This window comes from Taudactylus pleione, unplaced genomic scaffold (genome assembly GCF_031769625.1).
Source record: "Taudactylus pleione unplaced genomic scaffold, aTauple2 ptg000040l, whole genome shotgun sequence".
NCBI classification, from domain to species: Eukaryota; Metazoa; Chordata; class Amphibia; order Anura; family Myobatrachidae; genus Taudactylus; species Taudactylus pleione.
In genome coordinates, this window is record NW_028284442.1 from 25,773,675 (window position 1) to 25,783,145 (window position 9,471).

Here is a 9,471-nt window from a genome sequence, read left to right on the forward strand (position 1 = left end):
ATTACACCTGTGTTGTCACATACTAAATTAATGGTTTCATCTTGATCCAAAAGAGTTAATTCGCTCTTTTTATGAATAGTTCTTTACTTAGCTGCTTCTGTATATGCCATGTACTCTACCTCAGCGGAGGATAGGGCTACAGTGGGTGGCTTTCTACTTCTCCAGCTTTTGGCTGTGCCTGATTACACAAATAGATAGTGTATAGGAAAGATTCATGGACTGCACACCCTGAATATATATAATGGGAGGTGCTACCTGTTGAGACTTTATTGCAGGCACAAAAACAGACAAATCACAAGTGCACAACTCCAAATTACTGATTATATATAAATATATATACATTATGCAATACAATTTTGTAATCAATAGAGGTTTTTAGCATAATCATGGCCAAGGTTATGGGCCTTGTTACCATATCCAGGTAACCTCGGTAGGGTAGGTCCCTAACATACTAGGGTTCAAATATAGAGTACAGGACACCCCGAAATCGGCACTGCCGAGCCATCCCAGGGCATCGCTATAATGAGAAATGTGAAGTGTGAAATAAGAAAGGTAAGAGCAGCTGTGGCTGCATAGAAAGGTAAAACTGAGTGAATGGTGGTTGTTTTACAGTGTTTATAGGACTCATTCATTGGAATCAGAATACTCTGACATCAGTGCAGCACTTATTATCACCTACTGTGCTGTGAGAGTGTTTGGGGAGTTCCAGCCCTGAGTAATGCAGCATTACCCTCTGTTATGTTCTGTACAAGATCCATGCTTGGCACTTTATGAATCCTAAATTCTGCCCGCAGAGTTGTCATACCTCCTTATTAAACTACATTTTACTTAGTTTGATATTTAGGGGCATATTTATGACAATCTGCATTATGTGATAAATACAGCATTTTGCATCTAAATTCACAATGTGAAAATGGAAATTATAATGCAAACGTAGCATTACATTATTGCTGGGAGGTGTAATCTGACAAGAGCCCATCCCAGCGAAGAGCTGGAAGCAGAAAGATAGCTTATGCAATCACTCTGCTTCCTGATTCTGGTCCTCGCATACTATGCAAGCGTGGTCCCAGATACAGAAGTAGTCTATAGGCCAAACTCCTGAATGCTTCACATTCGGTACTTTGGTAAATCCGACTGCATAGCAGCCCCCATAGAAACCTATGGGGGCTTCTCAGCGGTAGGAAAATAGAGGTATTGCTGCATATACAGTATTAGAGATATCTGCTGTGGTCCCTCCATTTTATACCCTGGGGATCCTTTAGGCATGTTTTTGGCCAATACCCTGCAAATATCTATTTATAAATACCGGTATGTCAGTTTTTGTGCTTCCTGTCAAACCTGCAGTGTAAGAGGGCATTTTATTAAAATATTTATTGCGGAAGATCTTTCATTTGTACCTTAACTGGAAAAGTCAAGCCCCATTTAATTATTTTAAATTGTACTTATGTGATTCAGAGTACTGAGAAGCATCTGTATATGTGATGGCAGTGTGTCTTTTTAGAAAGTAGGATCAATTTAGTTCTTTCCTTTCTGGCATGTGAATAAAAGCTTTTGCTTTATAAACGGAATGGGTATGTAATGCCAGCTGTCGGGATGCCTCCTGTCACAATACCAATAGCGGCACCCTGATGGTTGGAATCCGGATATGGGTCGGGTAAGTATACTTACCCTCCCACCCTAATCCTCCCTTCCTGTAGCCTAACCCTCCCCATTAGTTCCTGAACCTAAGTCCCCCTCCTTCATGCCTAAACCTAACTCCCCCCCTAGGGGTGCCTAACCCTAATCTCCCCCTCAAAAAAAACTATCGCTAACCCTGCTAACTGCACCCCGGGCTAACAGGACAGGCGCCCCAGACTTACCTCGTATGCGCACGTTTCCGCTTGGATTCTGGCGTCGGGATTAAGATAGGCGTCGGTATTTTGATGCCTATCTTAACTCCCTTGACGGTATTTCAGCGTTGGCATACAGACATGTGTTACTAGTGTTTTGGACCCATCATTCGCTGAGTCAATAGCTATTGTGTCCAACATTGCAGGTGTCTTCTCTCCTCTTTCTTCCCCCACCTTGCCATCATTCACCCCCTCTTCCCCATCTCTCTCCCCGATTTTATCTCATTTGCATCCTGCTTCTTCCTTTTTCCATCTTTCCCATATTTTTGCCCCTTATATCACCTGTCTCACTCTATGCCCCCCTCTACTGCTCGTTCCCCCCATCTTTTCACATTTCAGTTTCTCTCTCCCCTCTGTCTCTCACTACTACTCTTTTTGCGCCCTGTTACCCTGCCTTTTGCTATGTCCCTCCCACTCTTGTACCTGTTGTGCTCTCCACTTCTTTTGTCTCTCACCCCCACGTCGGCTTCCGCAGCACCAGGTGGGGAGTTGCTCTACCATGAGTGGGGAGTGTGCAATGGATCTAATGGTTTATATGAAGCTTAGCATATCACATAACATTTTTTTATACATTTCATTGGCTGTGTAAACCACCCTCACATGAGACAAACAATGCTTGCACATTTTTTGTCCCACCCAATTTTCTACAGCACCGTGCTAGTAGAAAAGACAAGGTCACATCCTTGTGTTTGCCGCCCAGGCTAAAAGTGGTCAGCCAGCCCCTTCCATGAGGCCCCTAAAGAATGAGGTGAATAGTTTAAACAGGATGTAGTCGGCATCCCAGTGAGCGCATGCCGACGGTCTTGATACCGATGTCGAAATCCTGACAAGTCAGGCTCCCGGTACCAGTATCCCGCTCCTTGGTATCCCAAAGGTAAATATCAGGGTGCAGGGGGAGGGTAGCATTAGCTAGCTGAGTTTAGAGTTAGGCATTACGGGGAGGGTTAGGCACCTGGGAGGCACGGTTAGTGTAGGGGTTAGGGTAGGGGTTAAAATGTACATACCTTAGAGTACTATAGGTGTCGGTATTCAGGCTGTCGGGATGCCACTGTCGGTATTACGACCAGCAGTATCCCGACAGCCGGGATATCATACCCAACCCGTTTTAACACCACATTGGTAAATGTTATTTAATTTTACATTTTTTTACAATTTTTATCCTGTAGGCCCATACTGCTAGCAGCTGTGTTTATGCCATGTTGTTTTAGAAATGTTATTTCTATATTATTTTGTTTCTTGCTATACAGCAAAAATACTGATTCAGTGTTAGCACTTATGGCTACTGCGCATCTTTTACATACAAATGAGGACAGGGGCTTAAAAAAAAAGACCTGGGTCCTGCAGGACACACTCCTTTTGGGCAGAGTGTGCTGGATCCAGAACGAAGCAATTGGAGCAATCATCACAGTGAGGCCTTGTTCACCCCTCCACCTGCCCAATAGCAGTGCGGCCACAGTCGTAAATTTCCTGCTATTGTCGGTACTTTGTCATCACATTTATTTCCCATCATGGCTCCTGCAAAGAGTGCAGAAGTACTCCAGGGATCGAGGTGACGTAGACCTATGCGGCAGGTGAGATCTTCTGGCTGATTTTCCTGTCCCTTGTTGAAGCGGGTGATAGATTAATAAATGCTAACTATTTTTCTTTTTTAGTAGCCTAGCATTTGAATCTCAGCTGGTAACAGGACTGTTAAAAAGCACCTGAAATTAATTTCACACTATCCAAATCCCTAATGATTCTGGGGGGTATATTTACTAAAGTGAGAGTTTTTAGAAGTGGAGTTGTTTCCCATAGCAACCAATCAGATTCTACTTATCATTTAACTAGCACCTTCTACAAGATAATAGCTAGAATCTGGTTACTATGGGCAACATCTCCACTTCTAAAAACTCACTTTAGTAAATACACTCCTAGGAGTCTAGGCAGTCTTGCAGTTCACTTTAACTTTCCATATCATCACTTATTCCCACTTCGACCACTGTTTATAACTATCATTTAATTTAGTTTATTCTACATCACAATTATGCGTAGATATGTGTAATTATAGGAAACAGTCAGGTGATGTGCTGCAGAGAAGCGCAACAGTATATTTTTATTAGGTCACGATTAGGAGGTGCTCGCCATTTGCACAAGTTCTAGTGAGGGGTTGGAATTTGGACCACCCATTACCAAATGTCTAATTTCGCCAATGCTTATAAACCTTGTTATCTAGTATGATTGCTTATGAATAATTCTACAAGGGGACCCTTCCAGTACATCACTAGCCCTGCCATTATTACAAATAAAGGAACTTTTTATTTTATATTTGCAATGTTGTTTTTTTTCTCTCTCTTATTGTATTTACCCACACACATATAATATATATAAATATGTATATATGTATGCGTGTGCTTATATTAAGGCTGCATCTAAAAAAATGGATTTCTCCATAGAAAATTCCGGAGGGGGGCAGGATGTTCAAGGTGCTACACTTCAAAAGCTATTAGAGGTACGGATGTGCCAGGATATGTGCTTTTGGGGTTCAGGTAAATTAGAAGAGACTGCATGTGTGTATTTCAATGAGCACACAGTTCTGTGAATTAGCAGCTCCACCATTTTGTGAGTGACAGCAATCTCATTCTGTGAGAGTGCTGAATCTGCAGTTAACCACAGGTGTGATGGCATACCATATCTGATTTGCGCAAGGAAAACATCCATTAAGACGTCAGCCTTAATGATCGTAATTTCATTGCTTTTTGAAGTTTGAGTGGCAGAAAATCAATAAGTTTTGTGAATTTTCAGATCATGTCTAAGCAGCCTTATGGGACATGTGAAACCGTAAGGTTTTTTGTCTATGGAATGTATATATATTTATATATAATCAGTAATTTGGAGTTGTGCACTTGTGATTTGTCTATTTTTGTGCCAACACATAGATATCCTGTGTAGGACCGACAGTCTTTCTCATCTAAACCGTACTTGGCGCCACAGAAAAATTTCAAAGCGGAATTCCCAGATTATTAAATTCTAGCTTTAAAGAAGATGAACCTTTCCAATATCTTAAGAATCTTTTAACTGTTGTCCAATGTTGGTTTCCCTGGGTTTATAGCAAATTGGCTCATCCGGCTCACAGCATGTGTGATGTCTGGACAAGTTGCTACACTGGCAGACATTAAACTTCCAGTAGTGCATCTCTCATGTCCTCTAACTCTTCTTTAGATGTGGGTGGCATGGCTTTGGTTTGTTTAGTCCTCTTGTCAGGGGTGCCGAGAGGTGTTGAGCAGGTACTAATTACCCAGGCTTGTTGTGGGGGCCTGGGTCCAACGCTGCCCCCCTGACTCTTATGCTGTTGTGTTCTGGGCTACAGTGGGGAAATTGCTCACTGCGCTGCAAATAGTTTTTTTTTTTTCTTTTTTTCCCTAAGTGGCATAGCCATGCCTCTCACAATTAGGTCACGTCCCCCTTCCCCCGGCCTGGCTCTCTACGGCACTGGTTCCATGTAAATTTCTTTAGCAATTTAAGAAAGCTGAGTCAAAGTCTAAACGGTATAGGAATAAGTCATACATGATAGGTATAGCAATGACTAAACAAAACATACTCTACCTTGCCACTGGAGAGCAGATCTCATCGTTATCCATCCCAGATTCTGTATATATAGCTTTGTGGCTAGTTGGGCTTTATAATGGGCAATGGTTCCATCTGCATTGAGCTTTTTACAGAAGATCCATTTATTTTAGACTTTTTTTCTATGACTTGGCCTACTGACTACAGTCCTTGTACTGTTTTCATTTAAGGAAGCCATCCCTTTGTCTGCCACTGATTTCCATTCTTCCCAATCGTTGCATGACTTTGCTTTCTGAATATTTTGAGTTTCACAAAATTGTGATGTTTGCAAACTCCTCAGAATACCTTTTGGGTGGTTTTCCTTTGACGTTTTCTCATATCTTTCCTGTCAGCTTTTAGTTCAGACACTCTTTCTGCTGTTGGCATATCCAACGTAATAAACTTTTGTGGTTCCTGTTTTAGCTAATTCTGCAGGGTGTGATCCATGTTAAGTGCATGAAAGAGTCAGGAAATCATTCTGAACCCCCCCAGAGAAGTGTAAAATAAGATCACAAGTTGCCATAAGGACAGTGTAGGAAGCTGCTAGTGGCTCTAAGCAAAGTATAGGAGGCTGTTATAAGGTTTCATAGGGTAGAACTTAGCAATTTTTATTAATGAATGAAAAATGATAACCAGCATGTGTAATTCTGTAGACAAGTGCTTAGAGTATTTTAGGGTACATTGTCTTTCTAGTGATTATAATTTTGTATGTACAAGTTGTAAAATATTGATCAAAAAACACTTGCACCTCCCATCTATCTGCATGTTAAAAAAAAACCCCTGTTCTATCCCTATAATACACGTCCCAGACTCCCACATCGTTAAACCCATCTCTGGTTTTCAGAAAAAATGACACTGAAAATTAATTGCCGTTATTAGCAATATTTTACCAAACACTTTTAAAGTTGAAACACAATGTTATTTATAAGCAGCGGTGTACAGGGGGGATGTAGTTAATATACCGACATGCGGCATCCCGGCTAAAGAAAGCCTGGCGCTGGAATGCCACTACCGGCTAGAAGATTAGCCCCGGAATACCGTCAGGAGGCGAACACAGCCAGGATGCCGAACTTAAGTATATCGGGGCTGGTTAGGACTAAGCGTCATGGGGTGGGGGGAGCTAGGGTTAGGCTAGGGGAGGGGGTGGTTACGGTTAGGTACCCCAGGGGTGGGTTAGGGTTAGGCACCACTGGGGGGGTTAGGGTGAGCAGTGGGGCGGGTTAGTGTTAAGATGTAGAAACAGAGGGTTAGAGTTAGGGGGAGAAGGTAAGTATACTTACCCAAGCATCGGGACTGCCGGGATTTCATACCCATTCCATGCACAGGAGATAATATACTTTATCCTGGTATTTTTACATTAAAATAAGGACTTTTGTGCTCGCTTCGGCAGCACATATACTAAAATTGGAACAATACAGAGAACATTATCATGACCCATGCGCAAGGATGACACGCAAATTCGTGAAGCATTCCATATTTTTGAAAGAGAAGGGTGTTACTGCGATTCGTGAAATTTTTGACCCTGGAGGCAACCTTTATTCATTTCAACAGCGAAGAGATAAATGCGATATCCCACATTCCCAATTCTTACTTTATTTGCAGGCCAGGCACTATGCATGCAGTAAATTGACACAGCATTCCCATTGTTTGCCTATGTTTCCATGCCCCTTACATTCTTGCCCTTTCCAATTTAACTACTACTGTAAATTCAGACTCTGTTTTCTTTACTCTGATTTGATACCCAGCAATGTTGATTGCCTTTGGCCCACAGTCTGGTCTTCATGGACTAAGGACTTCCCGGATTTTAACTCAGCAGATCGATTTGAACTCTTTCCCAGCTACTGTAAGATGAAAAGATTTGGGTTCCGCAAAATTTCAGGAGATCCATATAACATTTTTAAACAGGGCCCAGGGATCATGGCCTGATTGAAGTGTGGCTGTGGTCGCAAAAAAAAGACACAGAAAATATTAATTTTGCTGCCTGGACTGCACTGTGTGCCAGGGCTGGGAGGGCTTTTGCCAGGGGGAGGGAAGCCATTTGCCCATTGGGAGGCAGACGGGTCTCGGCCCCATGCTGCTGCTTGTTCTGGAGTTGTGCTGCTGCTGCTCCATGTCCGTCCTCTTCTCACAGCGGTACTCCCAGAATGCCATGCGCAACGTCACGCCCAGAACTGACATTCTGGAAGACTGGGAACAGCATAGTTTGTAAATATAGTGGTGGCGGCGGGCCAGAGCAGACTGACGCCAGTGGGACTGACAGTGTCCCTGACCCCAATAGCCCTGCTTGCCCGCCCCTAGAACCGTCACTGCTTGCAATGTGTGTGCAGGGTCGTAGCTAGGGTAGTGCAGCCGGTGCCATCGCACAGGGCACCACAGATCAGGGGGCACTGTTTGGGCCTGTCAAATTTCAGTTTATTATCATTCTTGCTTGTAGCTTCCACCTATTTCATCCCCAGCATCTCCTGGCCTCTCCTATCTCTTGGGAGGGGCTGGGCTGCACATCCTAATATTAAACATGATAATAGGTGCTACCATGCTGAGACCAGTACTTCTACAGCAAAAAGTGGAGGGGTGGGGGAGAAGCAGGTGCACACTATAAGCACTAAGAATACAAATGATCAAAATATCTATAATAGACTGCAATAATTAACATGGTTTTAGATGTAAGGTTTCTTAGTACATGTTTGGCCAAAGATGTTTGCCCACCTACCACGTCACGGTGGTACATTACAACATGATGATTTTGAATATTTATATGCTAGTGAATGGTAGCTAAATTACCTTAATAATAAAGTGTATAGAGTGCATGAAAGTGCCCACCCATTAATTTAAAATATCTTTAGTGCAGATCAACTAGGAAATTTTTTTTTTTTAAACCAATGTGACATATAGGCCCTGATTCAGAGCCGCTCGTTGCGTTCCGATGTTGCCTAACCGCACATGCGTCGGTGTTACACTGCGCATGTGCGTACGGCAGATTGCGAGCATTTTTGTCTCGTTCGTCAAATAGCGTACAGGAAGTGACATGTCAAATGTGATTGACAGAACAGGGCGTTTTTGGGTGTTGACGGGGGAGGAGATGGAAAAACGCAGGCGTGGCGAGGCGTTTTTTGGGCGTACATACATTAACAAATGCGAACGTCAAATGTGTTCGTACCAACTCTTACGTCACTGGATGATCCTCTTTCCCTTCAAAATGCTCGCACAGCTTAGGGGCTGGATAACTCGACCACAGTGGCGATGGCCTTCTCCTCCGTCCCGGCACTCTACGATGTAGCATCGATTAATCACGGCTTGTCAGAAAATCAATTAGTGTTGGATTGAAAACCGGCTTGGTATGTGTTTGGAAAGCAGTTTTTTTGGATAGCACAAAACCGAACGCCGGTGGAAATCATAGCTGCTAATGTTTGGATTACACAATCAATTAGCGTACATTTGTGGGGGTGTATTTTGGCCGCAATGTGTTCTTTTTGGACTATTGTAACAATAATGTCATCATGTTTAAATACTTACCGCCAGACTGTTGTCCATTGTTTCCCTGGTCTGTAGCCATGTCTTAGCTCCAAACAAGAAATACACCAGAATGTTTGTTTTGGCTCGTGACGTATTTATACATGCGACCTTATTTTTCGGCCGCATCATTGATTGTGCGTTCCTATGATCCCTCCTTAATTTGTGCGGGAAACTAAACACTATTTATGGCTTGGTGCGTCTCGAGTCGAGGTGGCGTTTTTTGAATGTTGGAGGTTACGTTGGTTGGAGTTGATTGTTGGCTGGTGTAGGAGTTTTCGTGTTTGGAAGTTTTTTTTTTGGATATCTTCGTTTTTTTAGTTCCGTTCGCTTTTTTCAGTTTCTCCTTTTTTTGGCGGTTTCCAGTTTGGGTAGGTTTTGGGAAGTAAAACTTTGGTTCAATTTGTGTCTCCTTCTGTTTATGATTTTTCTAAATTTGTTTTGGCGTAATTTCATATCTCTTAGGTTTTATTTTGGCTCTGCCCCAAAG

At 42.8% G+C, this 9,471-nt stretch overlaps 1 non-coding gene across 1 annotated transcript; it reads left to right on the forward strand.

Annotated features, from left to right (window-relative positions):
- The first annotated feature begins 6,845 nt into the window (after window positions 1–6,845).
- LOC148538451 (U6 spliceosomal RNA) lies at window positions 6,846–6,952 on the forward strand. Its single transcript, XR_015872433.1, has one exon. It is a non-coding gene; the product is annotated as a U6 spliceosomal RNA (small nuclear RNA).
- The last annotated feature ends 2,519 nt before the right edge of the window (window positions 6,953–9,471 follow it).